This window comes from Hevea brasiliensis, chromosome 5 (assembly GCF_030052815.1).
Source record: "Hevea brasiliensis isolate MT/VB/25A 57/8 chromosome 5, ASM3005281v1, whole genome shotgun sequence".
NCBI lineage: Eukaryota > Viridiplantae > Streptophyta > Magnoliopsida > Malpighiales > Euphorbiaceae > Hevea > Hevea brasiliensis.
The window spans coordinates 116,029,578-116,049,762 of record NC_079497.1 but is presented as its reverse complement, the minus strand read 5'-3'; the positions used below and the strand labels follow the sequence as shown (position 1 = coordinate 116,049,762).

The window sequence follows — 20,185 nt, the reverse complement described above, 5'->3', positions numbered from 1 at the left end:
GGAAAGGAGTGAATTTTTCCGTGTCAGTGGAGGAAAGAAATTCTCAGTTTCTGCACATGAGTATTAGTGACACGAAGGGTATGAAGTGATGGCTTAACCGCGGAAGGTATTATACTCAAGATGGAATGAGAGCCAAGTGCTTTTTCTCATAGCAGTGGGAGGGTGTCCTCAATACAAGACAAGCACAGGAAACTTATTTTAAGAAAGTGGGAGCCGAGTGCTTCGTTTACTCAACTCGTAAAGGCAAAGAACCTCACTCTCTCGATCGGGAAAAGATCAATTGTGGTGGTGGCATTGGGGGCCAAAAACGACGGAAGAGGTGTCATAAGTAAGCGATACCTGGTGAACCGGGCGTACTCTTCAAAAGACAACTCAATAGGAAGATGAAAAAAAGGTGTTGGCATACCATTTATATGCTCCCCGAATCGGATTCATGGCTAAAGGAATGCTTGCTGGCTAGCACTTTATCTTAGACGTCTATCTCACTCTTTCTTTCACAGTGCCTATCTCGAGTGGCTAAAAAGCACCTTTAAAGACATCTTCAATAGCTCATGCCAACCGCTTCAAGTCTTCTTTTGCTGCCTATGGATCTGTCTTCTCTTGCAAGAGCCGATTTGTTCACAGACGATTTCTGAACACTTTCAAAAACTTTTTTAGATTCGAGCTATGCCCTGAGTGAGGTATAAAGGTTGAAAACCGTTAGCAAGGCTAGGCAACTTCTCGCTACTGTTCTTGTTCGAAAATGCCCTCTTGTTCTTGCTGCTTGGGTCTCCACCGGTTGGCTAGACACAGGCTCTTAGGCAGCTATTGACTCAGCTGGGGCACTGACTTTCGGACAAGAATAAAATGGCCAACTCGGAATAGAAATAGCCCCATTTCTTTATATTTGGCCCTAGTCAGTTGCACATTCATAGGCTCTTAGATGGGCTTCTTTGCCACGTGAATCAGAAAAGGCTGGACTGATTGATTGCCTACTTAGTAAGTAAGGGAAGGCAATGCCCAATATATATCATATCCTTCTCACTTGAGAGATGCGATTCATAGTAAGTCAAGGAACTTCTTAACCATAAATCCGAGCTTATGGGATTGATATTACATCACATGGTAATTGGTTTCAAAGGCTAGATGCTGCAAGTGAATCAAAAGAAGAGGTTTCACATTCATCTCTAGAGGGGCAAGGGCTTAGACGAGACCTAGCATCTCTCAGCTCAGATTCGGCATATCCGGTCTTAGCAAGACAGTGTTCGAGGGTTGTTAAGGAACTTCTTGCCCTAAGGGTTAATGTCCGAGACGGGAGTCTAGGGGAATAGGTTTTCCGGACTAGTTATCTTTCCTAGCTCTTTTTTTAGCTGCCCCCTTTCTTCCTCTAAAACCAGAGTCGAAAATAGAGGATAAGAGCAAAACCTCAACGTATCCATAAGACCCCCACTAACTCTCGACATGAGGAGACATTGCCTTCCCCCGCCCAATGACACAAGCCATCAGCAAGGTTGGGGCCCTCCCTCTGCTCTGGTATCTCCTCCGGGGGCTAGGTCTCCTGGCTGTCTGTATTAGAGAAATCCGGACATCCGCTCGAAAGGAATGCTTGGCTGCTTTTTTTATTGGAATGATAGGAAGAACAACCCCGGAAATCTCTCTCAACACAAAGAGAGTTCTCGGGGCGGCGTGTAATCTCTACATTTCGAAAATCACTCGGGAAGAATAGGTCGAAAAAAGGAACACTCTTTTTCCTATCCCCTATTTCCAGACCCAACTCCCGAAAGAAAGATGCAATCTCCACGCTGCCCTCTATACCCGGTACCTAACCCAACCTTAAAAAGAACCATTCGCGAATACTTTTCCTTTTATCTTTAAATACCGAAGGCAGTATTCCAACCTAAAGTACAAAGGACATACCCTTTTTCTTGACTTTCCTGTTACAAGAAGGACGTCTACTTTATGAAGCTAATAAGGAGACTTCTTTTTTCTTTATTTCTCGAATGAGTTTGTAAATGGTACGAGCCTTACTCTATTGCTTTCGGAATAGCGTCTCGGGAAACTCCCCACATAGTCTTCTGCCTAGGCTGCTTAAAAGAGACCGTATAGTAGCTTCCTTCGGGTGGTTTAAGGCGACTAGCAGACTAGGTCGTGCTCCAATAATGGACACTGACTACGCTGTGGATTGTCTCCCCGGCTCAATGGAAAGACAACCCCGTTCTACACTTCATCAAGACGAAAATCATGCCTTGTCTATCCCTACAAATAACATTTGCCTTTTCCTCAGCCGACCAGCAAAACAACGAATTCCACCGCAGATAGCCTTTTGCTAGCACATGCTGAAAAGAACAAGTACGTACCCGTCTCGTGCTTGACTCTATCTGTAAGACTGGTGTGTGCAGCCACTTAGTGAGGAGAAAGATGTTCCCGGAAAAGACAAAGGCTTCTTTTATTGGCCAGATTCCACTTCCCGTGAGAAAGAGCATGAAAGGAAAGGGTGGAAGTTAGCTTCGGCTACGACCGACTGAAACTCTGATCCCGGATCTCACTGAGTTAGGGGAACTACCACCCCTTATTATGGACGAGTAGGCTACCATCGGGTAGGGGCTGCTCGTGACTGAATCTGCCCCTGTCTCTGGGGCAAACTGATCCGACTAAGGATTCTACTTACTTTAGGAGAAAAGCTCTTTCTATGGCCAATTTGATGTATGCAGAATGTGACTTTCAACATCCTCATATAGAATAAGAAAAGGGTTGGTGTAACTAACTGCGAAAAAGCGTCTATCGGCTCAGTCAACTTCGTCGACCCCTCTCGAATCTTTCTCTGGAGTGGGTAGCGGCTTAGCAGAGACTATTGGGAAAGAGACAGCGAACGGAGGGCAACCGACTGTTGGGAAGGCTTGTGGGATACAGCAGGGGAAAGACCTATTTGATATGAAGTCACCCTAGGGCCAAGTCCAAGGAAGAGTTGTTATAGGCTAGCTTTATGTTGGGCCGAAAGGAGAGGATTGAACTCAGTCTTGGGCCGACTTGCGCGTGTGGTGTTCTTTAAGGCGAAAAACAAAAAGAAGAGAATATATATAGTAGTTTCCGTAATAGCCTCTGTATTTGCTACTGATCTGATTCCTTTCATTTGTGGTTTCAAAGAAAAGAAGCATCTTGAGAGCAGCTTGGCCCTTTCTCAACAGAGGGAGAGCTTTCATTCATTGTACGAGTTCATTCAGTAGTTAGCAATTAGCCAATCGCTGAACAAGAAATGGAATTTTCTCTTTTTTTCTTTGATGTGAAACAACCTCTACAAAGTCTTGGTTCAGCTCCCCAACAGGGCGAGCCCTTTCTACTTCAATTTTGGTTCCTTGGCCGGATGCATGTAGTTTTCCGAGCTGCTGTCTCATCTGGTACTCGAACCCGAATCGGTGAGGTATGGGCTGCAGAACCCGTATTTGTTCCTCCTTTCCCGCTACTCTAAAAAAGTACGCACGTGCGGGTATTAAGTTCCTCTTTCGGATCCGCTTTTTGAAGATCTGCTTTCAGTCTTAGTCTAGTACTGGTAGATAGACTTTACAACCCTCACCTCTTTCTGATGGGACTACTCTACTAAGGGTAATCACAGAACAGGCGTAAAAGAGAGGTTTTATTCCTTTGCCGCCATGCCCTTGAGATCTGCTACAGACGTAGGTAAAAGAGAGATCAATACGGACTGAAAATAGTGGAGACTGAACCCTCTACGGAGATGATAGAAGATATAAACCGCTCAATCGATACGATAGAAGAGGAGCTCCGAAGGTTCCTCTCTTCACTCTTTTCGGATGATAAGTCGAGCTAACCTATTCATAAGTCTCACTAGCCGTACGGTCTTGAGTGCCGGGACCTTAACCATATGATTCTGATCTACGATAGGGGTATTCCCAGTGGTATGTTTATTTCATTTTCCGGAATGCTTCACCCAGGCCTTCAAATGTAGATTCTTCCAAAGATAGACTGACTAATAGGTCTGTTCGGATTCGGATTGGAGGTCTTGAAAGAAAGAAACTGGTCATTGCTTTACTAATAGCTATTAGTAAAGGGCAGAAAACCAAAACAAGAGATAGAGCTGGGGACAACTTTGTTACTTTTTCACTTCGGAGGACAGGGAAATAAGAGAGGTTTGGGGGAGATACACTAGGGACCATATCGTTGAGATCGCGGCTCTAAAGAAGAAGAAGAAAGGGAACCCTTTCGTCGCAGTGAACGAACAAGTTCATCCTGTGGTCCGTTCATCCCCTAAAAGAGTCAATCTAGTCGATTCGGCCGAAGTAGATGCTTTTCCTGCAGATAGACGCCCTGAGATCACTGAATCATTGCCCAGGTCGGAAGAGCTTTACATTTTTGCTAAGTTAAGAGTCATTTATCTTTTTCTTAGCTATTGTAATTTTCTGTCATTTTCCTTCTGGATTGCCCCTTTTTAGTTACGGAAACCTTAGGCAAAGAGCTTTTCTGAGTTGTCACATCAAACAAGAGCAAAAGTTCATTTCAAAGGCGGAAAATCGAAGATTACAAGCTTGCGCCTCTTTTCATTCTACTTCTATTTTCTGGAAATAAGGAGTGCTACCGCACACATTTAGGGCACCCCTCATCCTTTACTTGGACTATAAGAAGTCGGAATGTAAATTCAGCCAAGTGGGGCGGGTAATCCGAGTTTACGAGAGTTGGGGCGCGTAGAAAAATAGATCTGATGAGCCTCTGAATCAAAAGGCAACGGATAGGCCGTTTGAAGGCCGCTAAACGATCGATACGATGTTTAGGGCTGAGATCGGAATCGAGAAAGGAGGTTTTCTTGGTCAGACTGTGGGTGGGGCACTTTCACAAAAGACTGATCCTATTCCTCTTCCTCAACGCCGGATGCATTGAATTGAAACAAAATCCTGTTTATTTAAATTCAAGTAGAAGTAGTTTCTTTGACTGCTTATCCAGTAGCTGGTGAGACGAGTCAAAGTTGTTCGTGCTGTTCAAATAGCTCTAGTTCTTTTTCCTTTTCTTTCTTAACTTCGTCATCCTCATCAGAATCATGTTCCTCAGAAATGTGGAAGACTTTTTTATCATCTTCGAACATGTGACTATCTTGCTCGGGTACCTCAACCTTCTCGTCACACCCTAAGCCCGGCCGCCTAAAGACCTTTCCGCATTCTGGATCTTCAAAGAGAGCTCTCTTTTGTGCTGGAGAATACATGGCGTCAAACGGTGCTAACATTCCTCTTCCATTGTACAACCCTTGGGCTTCCTCAATTGAGTATCCCATTGCTTGCATCATTCGAAGAGCTTTCGAATCGTATATCTTAAGCCCCTTTCTATTAGTAAAGCTCCTTTGTGTCAGCTAACTTCCCATCTCCTTTAGCTCTTGGTTTTGGCCCAAGCATTTCCAAGTGATGCATCCGGATGGTTTTAGGATGATGATCATGTTTCGGGGGGATGAGGAATTTTTGAAGTTCTTTTTATTTTTTTGCATTAAAGTACGCTCAATCCACTTATCTCCCTTTTGAATATGGCCCTATCGACTCAGATATCCCCCCCTATCCTTTAAAGCGAAGTGGAACTCTCATCTTGAATTGGCATAAGGGCTGGCTCACCATCCTTCCTGTGACTTTTTGGGACGAAACGGAAAGCAGGCTTTTTGGGGGCCTTCTTCGTATCAGGAGTTTTTTGCTTAATCTTCAACTTTTCGAACTTCTTCACCTATTTCATAGCCTCTCTTCTGATGGCATCATAGGGGTCGATTTGTCGTCTGAGGTCGAAATCTCTTTCTCTTTGAGCTTTGTAGCATTTATTTCATCTTCGGAAAAAAAATATTTAGCAGATGCGTAATGCGCTTTTGCTTCGCAAAAAGGATTCGCATCTGCTTTCACCCTCTTCTGCTCACCACCTTTGGTTTACTTGAAACATTGGTGATAGGTAGAAGGGACGACACAATTATCATGCATCCAAGGCCGCCCAAGTAGAACATTGTTTGATGTTTCCGCATCAATGACATAAAGGAAAAATTGTACCACTCCTCGATCTTTAATTCAAACCGTACAATGCCCGGAGACCTCTGCCTACTTTTGTTAAATCCTTGGATAAGTAGATTGTTTGGGGCCAATCGATGAATAGCAATCCCGAGACGTTTTAGCATTCTAAAAGGTAGGAGATTAACAGCCGATCCCCCATCTATCATGATTCTTGTTATTTCCAATCCATTAAGGTATCCTGAAATGAACAAAGGCCTGTTATGCAACATGAGTCCTGGTTGCAAGTAATCGTCCGTAAACGTGATCAAAGCCAAACACTCGGAAAAAGTTGGTTCACTACTTCTCATCTCAACTTGGTTAACTTCAAAAAAAACTCCTCTGGGTTCGTTAATGCGTATACTAGGCACATCCAACGTTCTGCAGACATCTTCAATGCATCGTATACGCTGAGAAGTGCAGGAATCTTTTTGAGATGAGCTAATATGTCATAGCGAACATGTTGTCCATTAGCCGCTAATGTTTGACCAGCAAGCATTCGTGGTCTCCCTCGTTGGGTAACTGCGTTTTGGCTCTATAGGATGCCCCCAGCACTTCGGTCTATAGGGATGCCCCCCAGGGTTTTGATTTTGCGATAGACCATGATCCTGGACGGGACTTTCAGGATTTGGGGATGATCTATTCTTAGACTGAGACAACTCTTGCACAAGATTTTTACCATAATTCGGAACGGGAGGTAATTTCTTGCCAGATCGTAACTCCGTCTGGTTTACTTGGGTTATAAAGAAATCTGAACCATCTGGCATGATAAGACTAGACTCTACCTTAAAAAAATTCATCAACTTTATAGGTCCGGCCGTCAAATGCTGCACTCTCCACATCCCCTGAGACTGAAGAAGTATGAGAACCGTCGGTGTTGTTCAGATTGGAAGTCCCAATCATCATCGGAATCACTCCATTCATGATTTGGAATATTCCATCCTTGAGGGGGCTTTCTTGCTCCGAACTCTTTTAGAAAAGCTACCACCATAGCTCCCCATGTCGGTATGGATCCCCAGGCGAAGTTATCATACCAAATAAGGGTTCTTCCCATAAGCGAGTAACAAAATTGTTTGCAACAGAGAGCCTCGACAGCAGCTCTTACCCCACACTCTTGTTGAAAATAGACCAAATATAAGCCAATGCGTCATCTCCGGCATTAAACCGGAAAAAAGTTAGGGATTTGGTATTCATTCAGGGGGATATGGGACATGTTCCATCCATTCTGGATAAGGAGCTATGTGTTTCGAATTCAACATAAGTGGGACTTTCAAGGCTTGTGGAATCAACAAAAATTTCTCAACAAAAGAATAGCAAATGGAGACTTCGTCAAATTCATCTTGGTTTTCAGCATCTTCAGGCTTATTGACTTCATCTTCCCTTTGTCCCTTTCTATCCCTAAGAGCTCTTCTTCTTCCTGACCATTTTCGATGTATTCAACATTTCTAATCTGAATTCTTCCGTGGTTCCCTTCTAAAAAATATCTATAGAAGAATCTTCTTAGAAATGCTGTGACCATAGCATCCCAAGTAGGAATGGTTTTATGGCGTTAGCCATGCATGTAAGAGCAGCACCTGTCAATGATAATGGAAATTGACGAAGGCACAAAGCCTCACTTCTGGCTCTATCTCCACATCTTTGAAGGAAGAGTACCAAATGTTCGTATGGCTTTCCTTCTCCGTCGTACCGGGAATTAAATATCCTGGTGGATAAGATTGTTAACCCAATAAGAAAATAGGTAACCGTACTTAAAGAGAGGAAAAGCAGGCCTTGTTTGGGTCTCTGGAGTTCAAGAGTTGGTCGGAATCTGATTCTTGTGCATCGTTGGATGTATCCTGAGATGAAGTGGCCTGTCTATCTCTCATTTTTCATCCACACCCTTAGCTACCCTCCTCTATAAAGGCACCACCTCTTTATTGTCAACTTCTTAAGGCAATTCCCCCATTGCTTCCTTTGTCACAAGTTCTACGGAATCATCAGTAACTTAGACACGAAATCCATATACTCACTAGGTGAGTCTGAGTTCCTTTGCTCTTTCTTTGGTCTTTGCCCCCTGCCTATTTTCTTCGGATCGTTCTGACGATGCTTATTCTTTTCTTTTTGATATAACCTCGTCTCAAGGGCCGCCTGCATAGCAATCAATCGTCGTTGGCGCTTCCCGGCTAACACGAGTGCTCCGTTCTCCTTGAATATATTTTTCATAATATTTTGAGCCTCTGAAATGGCTCTTCCGGTGCTAGAACTAGAATAGGCTATGCTTGGCGAGATCTCAGCTATCGGGCAAAGAATATCTCCAACTATTACAAATACCGGATTTGAGGTGACCACAGGTTGCTTAGGAGGGTCTATTTCAATGACACCATCATTTAATGACTTTTGGATCTGATCTTTAAGAATCCAACAATCGTCTATCGGATGACTATTAACCCGATGGAATTTGAAGTCTTTTTGATCTCCTACTCGTCCCACCTCATCCGGTTTCTTAGTTTCGGGAAGCTCGATCAACCCTTGCTCTAGTAAACCTTTCGAGCCAAGCCCCTTCATTATTATTAGTAAGATAGGTTGCTGTTGCTTTCTGAAAGTCAAGTTTCTCGGCTTTACTTTAGTTTTCAATAAGGGGCGCGTTAGCGCTTTACTAATATAAAAAGGGCTTTTTCAGCTGGATCCAGAACGAATAGGAGATCTATCAGTACGCCATCCGCTCCATATCTTTCGTAGTTTAGAAACTCGTCCGTCCATGGGACACCTTTCGTAGTGAGGGAACTCCTCTGTTTTTAGCTTGACGAGCGACTTTAGTTTCCGAAAAACGCATAACCCCGGGATTTTCGTAAAAGAGAGTCGAGTGACAAGGGACTTGAGTGACTCACCCTAATCAATAAGCGGGAGAGGGGCGAAGAAACTCGATCGGCTACTAGAGACGAGCAAGGGCCGAGGACGCACTCGACAAGCAGACGAGGGACGAGTGGTAGGAGCCGACAAATAGTAGTGCCGGTTCAGTGAAGTAAAGTCTTTACGTCTATAAGGGCTCCCTGACGATTCCGAACCTTCCAAAAGTGATGGGTATGTGTTGTTTCTTGGCACTCTCTTTCTTTGTTATGCCAACCTAAAAAGAGGTAGGGATACGGAGCTTGACTTGAAAACAAACACCCCCTATCACAACAAGGCAGATAGGGCACTTTTTTTTTGCCTTCCTTAAGTCCAGGATACGAAAAGAATTCCTCCCCACTAAAAAGAGCGATTGAGAGTGGATTTCGGGTTCGATAGTGTCGAGAAGGTATTAGCCACCGGCGACCGTACTTTCGTAAAAGCACCATTGGGCGGTGGTTCCTCTCTTTTCTCTTGAACCTCGACCAAAAAATCGATCTCGCCATCAGCTCGACTAAGAATTCAAAATCGAAAAAGTAAACTTCACTTTACTTAAGACGAAGGAACCGAGTGCCGAATTGAAATCTCAACAAAGAAATGAAAGCATAACTCTTTGCTCTTGTTGTCCTCTTACTCTTTTAGCCTGCCTTGTGGAGGTCTCGGGCGTCTACGGCAGATCCGATCAGTCTCGTGATGAAGAGAAGTCTTTTCCGATCTTCCACTAAGAAAGATATCGTCACGACAACTAAATTTGCCCGGTAAACTACTCGGGGCTCCCCATGGTTTAGTAAAAGGGAGGGGAGATTTTCTCTTCATCTGGGGGTTCATTTCATTCATTATGAACTAAAAAGTGTAAGGCTGATTAGTGAGGTCTTAAAAACTTCATACAAGAAATGATCAGCCATTCCATTTGTGCTTTCAGCAAGTAGGCGACGCGAATCTATGCTTTCTATGTTTTAATCGGATACCAATTGCTTGGATGCGTTTGAAAGCCAAGAGATGAATTGCAGAAAAAATGCTTTCTAGGTTTGTCTTGTGTCTCCGTAACAAATGGTCCATTTATTGATGGGCGAACGACGGGGATTGAACCCGCGCGTGGTGGATTCACAATCCACTGCCTTGATCCACTTGGCTACATCCGCCCCTACCCCCGGTTTCAGTCTCTATCTACGATCAGATCCTTTCTGAACCCCCCTATGACCGCTATCAAAGAGAAGCTTTTTCCTATACTATAGTTGCAAGTCTATTGTTGTGCTTTGGAATTAGGGGAAGCAAAGCTTCAACAAGTAACATTCTGGAAAAGCTTCAAACAAAGAGGTTGGGCTGTTCACTTCATTGATTTGACTTCACTTTACTTAAGATTAAAGAAACGGGGCCGGGCGGGCAGTGAAGGCTCGTTTAGTAGACAGCAAGCGAGCAGCAAGCACCTACTACTCCTATCAAAATGAAAAGCAGCAAGCGAAGCTTGAAGAAGGTAGCCCCTCTCAGAGAAAGCCATTGCGCGCTAGCCCCTTGTATAGGGTTCCAAACCTACGCACCCCTAAACTACAAGCTTTGAGAAGCCCCTGTTTTTTTTTATGGGATATTTGAAGAAGCCCCTTTAGATAGGCTAACGCGCCTTTACTAATATTCTAATAGAAGGCCCTTCTTTCTCAAAGTCAAGTTTCGCGCTTCTTACTTTAGAAAGATTGCAGGGGCGCTAACGCGACCTTCCTTCAGCTGGCTCCGCCCTATCTATTTATTCATCTCTTTTTTCAAATGGATATTTAGGGATCTCTCTTGTTCATAGATCTTGAAACCAGATCAATATCCATTTCTCAATATATCCATCTATCGATATTTAGATATAGATCTCTATCTCTGGATCTATCTCCATATCTAAATATGGAAGAACCAACACTTAAAGGGCGTAACCAACGGAAGGTTCTCACCCTGTCCCCGACATTGTTCTCCGACGATGTCCCCTGGGCGAAAGGGGCCACCATTCTCTTTCTTTCTTCAATCGTTCCGATCAGGACAAGTGGGCGTTTCGTCCTCCTATCTACGCAATTCTCTGTCTTCGTTTGTGATCATGTTGGGCGAAAGGTAGTTGTAGAGGAACGGCTGTGAAACGGCGATTCCCCCCTTTCCATTGAAGTAGGGGGGGCCTCCTTCCCCCCATTCCGGCCTATTATTTATTGATAGGGATTTTACCGATGCTGAAGGTAGCTTGTTGCTTACCAAGCCACCCACTTGAGAAGCTAGTCGCCAGAAAGAAGCGACGAGGAAGCGAAGCTGTCTACGAAGCTTTGCTTCCCCCGTAGTACTCGGCTTGTCGCTACTTTGATTCAAAAGGTAACCGACGGTTCCCGACTTTCTCCGGTTTCCGCAACCGTAACCATTTGTCACTCCGATTACTTCATCCAACAATTTTTTTTTTATTATTTCAATAGCTCTAAAAAAAAAGTAAAGGATAAGCTTGCATTCTAGAAGCGGTAGCTTCCCGCCTCCTTCATTCCTACTGCCCCCTTCGGTGAGAAGTTCCCTTCCCTTTTCTAAAATGCCTAATTGGTCTGCCTCAGCAAATGTAAAAAATGGAGCTGCCCGCTGTTTGGCTGACCCTCTTCTTCCCATGCGGGTTGGGTTGACCCAGAAGTCAAGAAAGAAGGAATGGAATCACTGGAGAGTCGTCTGCAGTTCACACTTGGGCAAAGACGACTTACTTTGGAAGCGGAACACGAACCGATTTCCGCTATTCTGGATTCTTATTGAGCGTAGCGAAATCAAGGTTTATGATAAAGTCAGCGAAGTTTCTATGGTGTTCTACCTTTGCGTAGTCTCGGTCCACAGTGGAAGGCTCCGCACCCGAGCCTCGTTAGACTCAGCGGAAGTTTAAGGTGTAAGTAAAGAGAATAGAAGAGATGAAGTCCGTCCCTTAGCCTAGTCTATATCTACAGCTGACGCAACTCCGTACTGACGCCTCACTACTACTTAATTAATTAATTAACGGCTAAGCGATTTCATAACCTAAGCTTTTCTTAATCAGCTGACCTTACAAAGTAAGCCCTTAGCCTCCCTTTCTTTATAGTTCGAAAAAGTGACTTCGTAACCTTAACGTACTTTCTTTCTTACTTTAGCATAGGCCTTCGACACTTCAAACGGGCGCTTCGCCCCGCCCCTATTTTTTTTTTTTTTTTGAATTAGAAAGAACGGGGCCTTACTTATTCTGTTCAGGGGGGGATGAAAGACAAAGAAAGAGATCAGGGGACTTTATGATCGGAGAAAGGAAAGGAGCGTGGTTGGTGTATCACTGGGTAGGTGGGGGAACCCGTAGGAAGGGGGGACGACCCGCCGAATTCACATCAGAAATCGCCAACATGAACACAAACGAAATCGTGAATTGCGTATAGAAAGAAAACGAACCACTTCTATTCTCGGAGCTGAGGTATATGAAGAATGGCTTTTTGGTCCCTTTCGTCCAGTGGTTAGGACATCGTCTTTTCATGTCGAAGACACGGGTTCGATTCCCGTAAGGGATAGGTACTCATTCTCGGCCGCTTTCAGTTAGTGTTCATTGCTGAGTGATCGCTCGCTATCTGGCTGAAAAAGGTGGTCCGGAAGCTTCCTCTCTCCCAGCAAGCAAGACGAGATCACCACTTCTCTCAGTAATGAACTTTCTTGAATTCTTTCTTAGCCTTAGATGTCTTTTCATAGATTTTATAATTTCCGACAGACTCCATGCATGCGTTCTTTTTCTTCTCCTCTCAGCCATACATTTTTTTTTGCTTTTGGCCGTTTGTTTTTGTTAGGCATTGAACCTTACCGCTCCGTGGGGTGCTGAGTGGTGTCCTCTCTCCTCTAATACCTAAAAAAGAGTTCCGTCTATAGAGCTTAAAGCTTCAACCATGGCATGGCAGTAAGTTGGCCCAGTCTCTTGCCCAGCCTTCGCCTTCTTCAGTGGCCAAGTTGAAGCGTTCAACGGTTCTTCGGCCTACCCCCTTTCTTTTTCAAGGTTGAGCTTGTTCAATTGAAGCTAATGCTATGCTGTCCTTCCCTTGTTCAAGAGAAAGCGAGGACTTTTTTTTAGCTACTGGCCTAAACAAAAGAGATTAGCCTCTTGATCGATCGATTGATTGGATCGAAGTACTTCAACGGATCCATCCTAGAGATAATGATAACCTGGTAAGCTAGCATGTAATGACGTAACTTCTTCGTAACCCATACCAATGCCAAGCAAGTCTTCTCAATCGCAGAAGAATTCTCCTCATAAGCCAACATCCTCTTACTTAACTTAAATAGTAAACAGCCCTCTCGATTCCCTCGTCATCCATCTGTGCTAACATACAGCCCATTGCCGCTTCTATAACAGACAAGTACAGTAACAGAGGCTTTCCTGGTCGCGTCGGGACCAAAACAAAAACAGGCGGGTTCATCAAACATTCTTTGATCTGCTCGAACGCTTGCTGACACTTCTCATCCCACTTCCTGCCTTTATCCTCCCAGGCCAGATCGGCATTAGGGAATTCATCCCTAAAGGAAGGGGGAAAGCGACTTCTTTTTTTGACTATGAAAGCCGGCAACAAAGCAAGGATAGTCGTAGACTACTTGCCCTATCTCTTAAAGCTTCACTAGCGAAAACTGTTAACTCTTTCATTTCTACGACCAACCGAGAGTCCCTGTGCTATGGCTCACGCCCGGAATAAGGTTTTTTCCTGATCTGCTTTAGCAAGGTTGTATTTTTCCTTGTTGAGCTTTAAAGTACTTATTGCAACTCGCGGTCACAGAAATAAGAAACTTCTCTTTGACTTCAGCACTTGAACTTCACTTTCCAACTTTATGGGAGTAGGGGCTTTCACTGGAACTGAAACTCTATCTTCTGTTCAACTCGGCTTCCTTAACTTAAAGACTTTGAGGGCTTACTTTGTAGGGCTTTCCACTCGCGCTGCCCGAAAGGAACTAGAATTAACCTTTTCTCTAAGCTAAGCTCGCCAGCCGTCAACCAAGCCAATCAAATCTGCCTCTTGCGCTCTTATATAATCTTTGGCCTCTCTCTGCTTCTCGACTTTACCGATCCTTCTTCCATTCCATAGTTGGACCTTCATGTGGAACTATTGTTGTTTTCACATTCCCCTCGCACCTTAGCGCTGCCTCTGGTTTTTCGTCTTGTGCAGCCCTTATTTGTCTTTTGTTCTTTGGCTTTGACTTTCCCCTTCCCCCCTCTTTTCAACATCTCTGATATGTTCTGCATTTTGTTCGCCCACTCTTCATTCAGGGTGGTTAGAACCAGGGGAGGATCTTCCACCTTTAAGGTCATAGCACCATCACCTGAATGCTTACTTTTACTGCTCTTCTCAGGTTCACCTCTTTTCTTAGGATTGGCTGCCCTGAGGTTCTTGTTTGGAGTCATTTGTTTATCACAGAACAAGTCCCCTCAGTCACTGCCATAGTTGACCCAGTATCAACCCTCTCTTCCAGATCCTCGCTTCTATGGGCCAAATCACTCTCCTCGCTCGTTAAACTCGCACCTTGACTACACCCTTCTCGGCTTTGTTACCCAGACACTCATCCTGAGCAATCTCTTCCGGTTCCGCAGTGTCCAGATCTGGCATCTTTGCCTCTTCTTGTTCAGGGTCCTCTAGAACCGCAAAACGGTTCGGGCTGACTAGGTCTAGTTGGGTCATTCCACTAGCACAACTAGTGTCCAGCTCCCCCCCTTTGCCATTGTCACTACTGGTACCTGACCCCGTCGGCTCGACATTTTTGCAAACACCGACCCTTACTCAATAGGGCAATGAAAAGAGGAGAACGAGGACAGCTGACTACCACTAAAAGTCAGACTACGAGTACACATTGTATGATTGAAAACTGCCGCTGCGTACTACCTGGTGCTTGCAGGTCTGACTGGTGCCTTCTCTCCAACAGCTGCTTCAATCAATGTTAAGTCTGACTACGAGGCTTCTTAGCCCGCAGCTGACTACAACTTGAAAGACCGAACAGGAAATTCAAAGTCGTACTACAACAACTGTAAACATTCCCTCCCCGCTCTGACTTTGATCGACTTGCCCACACAGCGTCTTTTTTGAGAGAAGAGGTCAAGGTGCTAAGTGACTCTCGAAAGTCGTCTTTTGTATCGCATCAAGAGAAATGACATAGATAAGATCATTGCTTGAAGAGTTTCATTGTCGAATTGATCTCGGAATTGGATCCCAATAGTAGCTGCTGCCCAAAGGTGCTTTATGAAAGCCGGTCCACAGCAGTGAAAGTACGATTTATTTTGTCGATCGAACGAAAACCGCTTCTTGCTTTTTTTGCCTCTCTGGCTTGACTACTCTGCTTGCTTAACACAAGTGTGATTTAACCTTCACGGACTACTTGACTACCCTCCGGCTCGAAAGCAACAAGCAACGGATTGAGCTGCGCGAAAGCCGTTGCTCGTTAGCGCTTTAGTTTTCTTGCAGGTTACTAATAACATAACATAGAAAGGGCCTTTTCTCGCTTGTTTGATGAGACCCTAGTTGGCTTTCTTCAATCGGCAAAAACAAGGGATGGATCGGAAGTCTGAGTTGGCTTTAAGAGATGGGGACTCCAGCGGTAAGAAAGAGTCACTAAGTAAATCAATCGGTGGATCACACACACTTGTTAGAGACAGAGACAGGGGCACGCCTGACTATTTAGAAAGTATACAAGTGTTGAAAGAGTGAAGTCTGGGGACAACGGTAAACGTGAGGAATGGGATCTCCAAAGCTACCCGCCCTCAACAATAAGTTCGCAAGCAAGGGACATGCCGAACACCTACCTTTCCAACGTTGTCCAACGCGAGGACTTTTAATTGACGATGCGTTCCATCGTCAGCAAGCGGTGGCCGACAAGGCCCTTTTCCCTAAATATCTTGGGAAGCGAAGAGGACAGGTTTGAAACTCGTTCGGTAAGATTCTCCCGAAGGTAGGCATTTACCCAAGGCACTGATATTCTGAGTCTCTCAATTATACGTGGGAGTTGAACGTCTTATTCTTATGAGTGGCCTATGTGAATATAAGCCAGGAGCAAGGATTCCGGAAAGTGGAGTGAAAGCCGGCTCTAAACAGGATCCAAAAACGTTCAAATCCAGTTCCAATCTGGATAAAGTGCAGTTCAATCGTCGAAAGTGATATCTCTTTTAGTCCGGTCTTCTTTTATGGTTTGAGTCAGGTTCTTAAGACAGGACAGGAAATCGGGTTTTCTGAAGAATCTCTCTTCCGGCCGTTAGTTCGAGATCGAAACTGGACCTGAAAGAGACTAGACTTCTAGTAACAGTAGGTGCGCCTTCAGTTGAGGAGAGCTGTTCACAAGCAGTGGTTATGAGCTCTTTCTTGTTTCGGTTCAGAAGAGGCTACGCACCTTCAGTTGCACTAGTGGATTGAATAACCTTTTTTTTTAGTGCCAACAAAGTGCATGTGTTGTTGGTTAATAAAAACACGAATTTCGATAGGCTGGAGGACTGATACTATAAGTAGGACAAACGCCTTAAAAGAGAAATGAAAGGCATTTTTCCACTTATCCAAGGAATCTCTTTCTTGGCATTTGTATTTGAGAGAGAGAGCTATGCTTAGGTCAGTTTCTTTAGTAAACTTCTTTGGTAAGTCAGAAGTGAACTTTAGGGGCGTAAGCGGTAGTCCCGTATGAAATTCATAAAACATTCATATCTAGCACTTGAGGAGGTCAATCTTAAGTGTTGGAAGCTACTGCTAAGGTACTCCCCCTCATCTATAAAGGATAGGCAATTGAGAGAGAATAGGGCGATAGCCCGGTTTTGATTGAATAATCCTTTCCTGTGCTTGTATTGAGGTATACCGAAGATATGAGTAAAAGTAGGTAACAGAAGGGGAGGGATTGCTGTTTTTTATTAGTGAGGGCAAGCAGCTTATATTTTTTTGAAATAGTTTGGTAGGGCTTTAAAGAGTAGGCGGTTCGTATGTTTTTATGACCCTCAGAATAATAAGTAGGAGGATACGCAGAGCAAGAGCTCTTGAAGTCTACCGGGGCGCGCTTCTTCATTCATCCATTTAGGCCCTACTAGGAACACGTAGATCCAGGGAACCTGGCTCGGGAACAGCTTCTTACTAGTAGGGGCTAATCACAGTAAGAGAGTCCAATCTCTGAAATAGAGCTTAGTCTCTCCATAGTAGTATACTAGTAGAAGGCGTAGGTTATGACTTAATCCAATAGAGTCAGAACACCTTTATATCTAAAAGAAATGGTGCTCGATGAAACGATCCAGATTCCACACTATGCTGTGGGCTGGGGAGAGAGCTGCTCTGCGAAGCTGGGCGTTCAGTGTTCTTATGGAGGAACCATACTAGAAAGAAAATAGAAAAGGCCTTCAAAAAAGAGCGAGAGAGTGATGGGCAGCCTTAGTCTATATGTTGCTCGTAAGCCGCCAAGTACCAGTTTCGCAACAGTACTGGCGCAAAAGGATCGGTCCTTCACTTGCTGATCGTTCGCGAGTTGAACTCGCTCTCTTGCCACGCCTTTCACTCACTCGCTTGAGTCGGACTCAATCACTCGTTTGGAGGATCATTCGTTCTTCACTCTCTTGCCCCCGCAGGGAGCGCAGCAACCAAGGTGCATATTATCATATAGAAACAAGCAAGCGTAGCGAATCACATAGAGTTGCCCCTACCTGCCAGCGCGCGGATAGATAGGGCGGGCGAAGCGCGAAGGGGATGGATGTCTGAGCGGTTGAAAGAGTCGGTCTTGAAAACCGAAGTATTGATAGGAATACCGGGGGTTCGAATCCCTCTCCATCCGCGAAGTCATAAGGTCTCTTGCGTTATCTATAGATAAGAACGAATCGGATCGACTCGACTGATATGATAGATGGAATGGGTAGCTTGTGTTATGATTTAGTTAGGACTTTGTCTCCCTTTCGTTATCTTCTGCTCCCCTTGTATAGGTTGGGGAAGGGCCGGGTGGATTATTACCTTTGGGAGCTAAGTCGAAGATCTCGGTGGTCTTGTGAGTGGTTGATAAACTACGATTGCAGTTTTCTTTAGGAAGTCCCATAGCTGTGAGGCTTAACAGACAAAGAAAACGGTGGATACTTCCGGGTAGAAGGTGACGACCCTAATGAATCGACTATGAAGAGAAGGGGATTTGGTGTTGAAAAAGATTATCCCTATTCAGAACGACCGTCGTGGAAAGTGGACCCCGAATTTTGAAGGTCCGTACGTCGTTAAGAGAGCCTTTTCAGGGGGTGCCCTTATTTTGACCAACATGGATGGAGATGAACTACCAAACCCCGTGAACTCAGATGCTGTGAAAAAGTATTACGCTTGAAATCCGTGTATCTCAATCAGTTGAATTAATGAAAACGGTTTTATCCTTTTTCGCAACCCATTTTATTTTCAGAAAGACTGGGAGAGTCTCCTTCCGGAGGCATTCTCAGCAGGCTATTAGTTTAGCTCTGTAACATAGATACAAGAATCTGATTTTGGTGAAGCTGGAAAGGGCGTTTAATTGTCCCATAGGAAAGAAGGAATAAAGGGAAATAGCAAGAGCTCATTCGGATAAAAACCCGAAGAGGCGGTCTAGGTGAGAGCTAAAGCGTTGGGAAAAGGATACCTTGCCGAGTCGAAAAACCCGAAAAAAAAAGCGCTTCGACCAAACTTGAGAGGTCGGTGAAGCATCTCCTGGAGAACGAGTTCGATCTCCCATTGGTCTTTGGGAGCTAGCATATGGGGGCAAAGTTCGACACCACATGGGAAAAATCGACAGTAATCCTGGCACAAGCTGCGCTATACATCGTTAGTATCATCGCTGGAAGAAAAAGGAAGTTATTTTTTGATTATGTTACTGTTCGACTTTACATCCTTTGTATCTTTTGACATTCCTAACCATAACATCAAATAAACTCCATGAAAGTTTTTTTTGCATAATAAAATCGTGTTACTTTTTTTTTGCTCTGTCGCAACATCTAAAACATCGTGAATTCCCTTGCAAAACTCGTTTGTTCAATCACACGTGCACCTTAATCCTCATGTTTGTTATGTCAAATGAATATTGAAACAATGAAACAGGTGCAAGCCTTAGAAGCAGTTTTGAGAATCAATCACAGCAAAGAAAAACAAGAAAGCACAGATGATAAATATTGAAACCCTACGGTCGGGTAGGCGTGTCAGCAAAAGCTGTCGCACCCTCAAAAAAAAATCTGGACTCCAGTCCAGCGCGTTGGGATAAACTCATCAATAAAAGGGCACCGAGCCTCTCAGTATGTTCGTCAAGCTCCCCAGCAGAATAACATGGGCTTTTCAGTCCCATACAGTTGGGATGAACTCATTAACAGGATGTTCTTAAACCTTCCAGTGAGATCCGCATGAGGGGATGGTTCATTCGAGCTCTATCAGAGGAGTTATCGTCCGCTCATCGAGAGGATTTGTCTGAACCTGGAACGTTGTTCAAAAAACTTAATGGCCACCCTTCGAGATGTGGGGGAAAGGCAGAAAGGTTGGTTCTTCGATGACCCTTGGCATGGCATAGTTAAGATTGAACGAAGGGGGGAGTAGCGGACCTACGGAGACTTTCTTCTAATCCCAACTCACCCAATGAAGAAAGAAAGAACTCATACTGAGAACATTAATCCATGCATTGACCGAGTTAGACTAATCCGACAGATGAATGCCCTGATCAGCTCCTTACCTCGACTGGCACAGGACAGGCCAATAGAAATGGCAGCTCAACCTGAAAGCCTTACGGTGAGGCAGAGACAGACATCTATCTCGATTCCTCTGTTTGACCATTACCATCTTGCTTTTGAGACCGATCACTAGACCTCTCAAGCATTGTAGTTGCATCACATACGAAATAAGTGCCGACCCGCGCAAGTGAACGAGGAAGCTTACCATTCCGCCGTCGGTCAGTTATTCAGCTAGGCAGGGTATCAACGGTCTAACTACGAAATCTTGATATCAATGCCCGGACTTTCATCCCACACTATTTCTTCTTTCGTTTTAAGACCTAATAAGGAATTTCAAAATTCTTCTTCGAAAGCTTTTCAAATCACATAAGGCAGACCCGGTAACATTAGAGTTGATAAAGTGCGTGCCACACTATGACATCCAATAGCAGAGACAGAAATCAAGCTTGCATCTCCGTCTTGGCTAGAATCCTTCTTATCTTTCTCCTACAAGCCAATCATGCAGTCTAGCTCTACTTTACTACGATATATCTTGTTTTTGTTTTGTTCGATCACAAACAGTCAAACCAGCTACCGAAAGAGAGATATTCAATCCGTTACCATGACTGATAGGATGATCAAGCAAGGATGAAAAGCTACATGTTCCGCTTCTCCTGTTAGTTAGAGAGGAGCG

The 20,185-nt window shown here is 44.4% G+C and overlaps 2 non-coding genes across 2 annotated transcripts; both read left to right on the top strand.

The window, feature by feature from the left end:
- The first annotated feature begins 12,307 nt into the window (after positions 1–12,307).
- On the top strand, positions 12,308–12,379 carry TRNAE-UUC (transfer RNA glutamic acid (anticodon UUC)). Its single transcript has one exon. It is a non-coding gene; the product is annotated as a tRNA-Glu (tRNA).
- A 5,161-nt stretch (positions 12,380–17,540) lies between these two features.
- TRNAS-UGA (transfer RNA serine (anticodon UGA)) lies at positions 17,541–17,627 on the top strand. The gene has a single exon. It is a non-coding gene; the product is annotated as a tRNA-Ser (tRNA).
- The last annotated feature ends 2,558 nt before the right edge of the window (positions 17,628–20,185 follow it).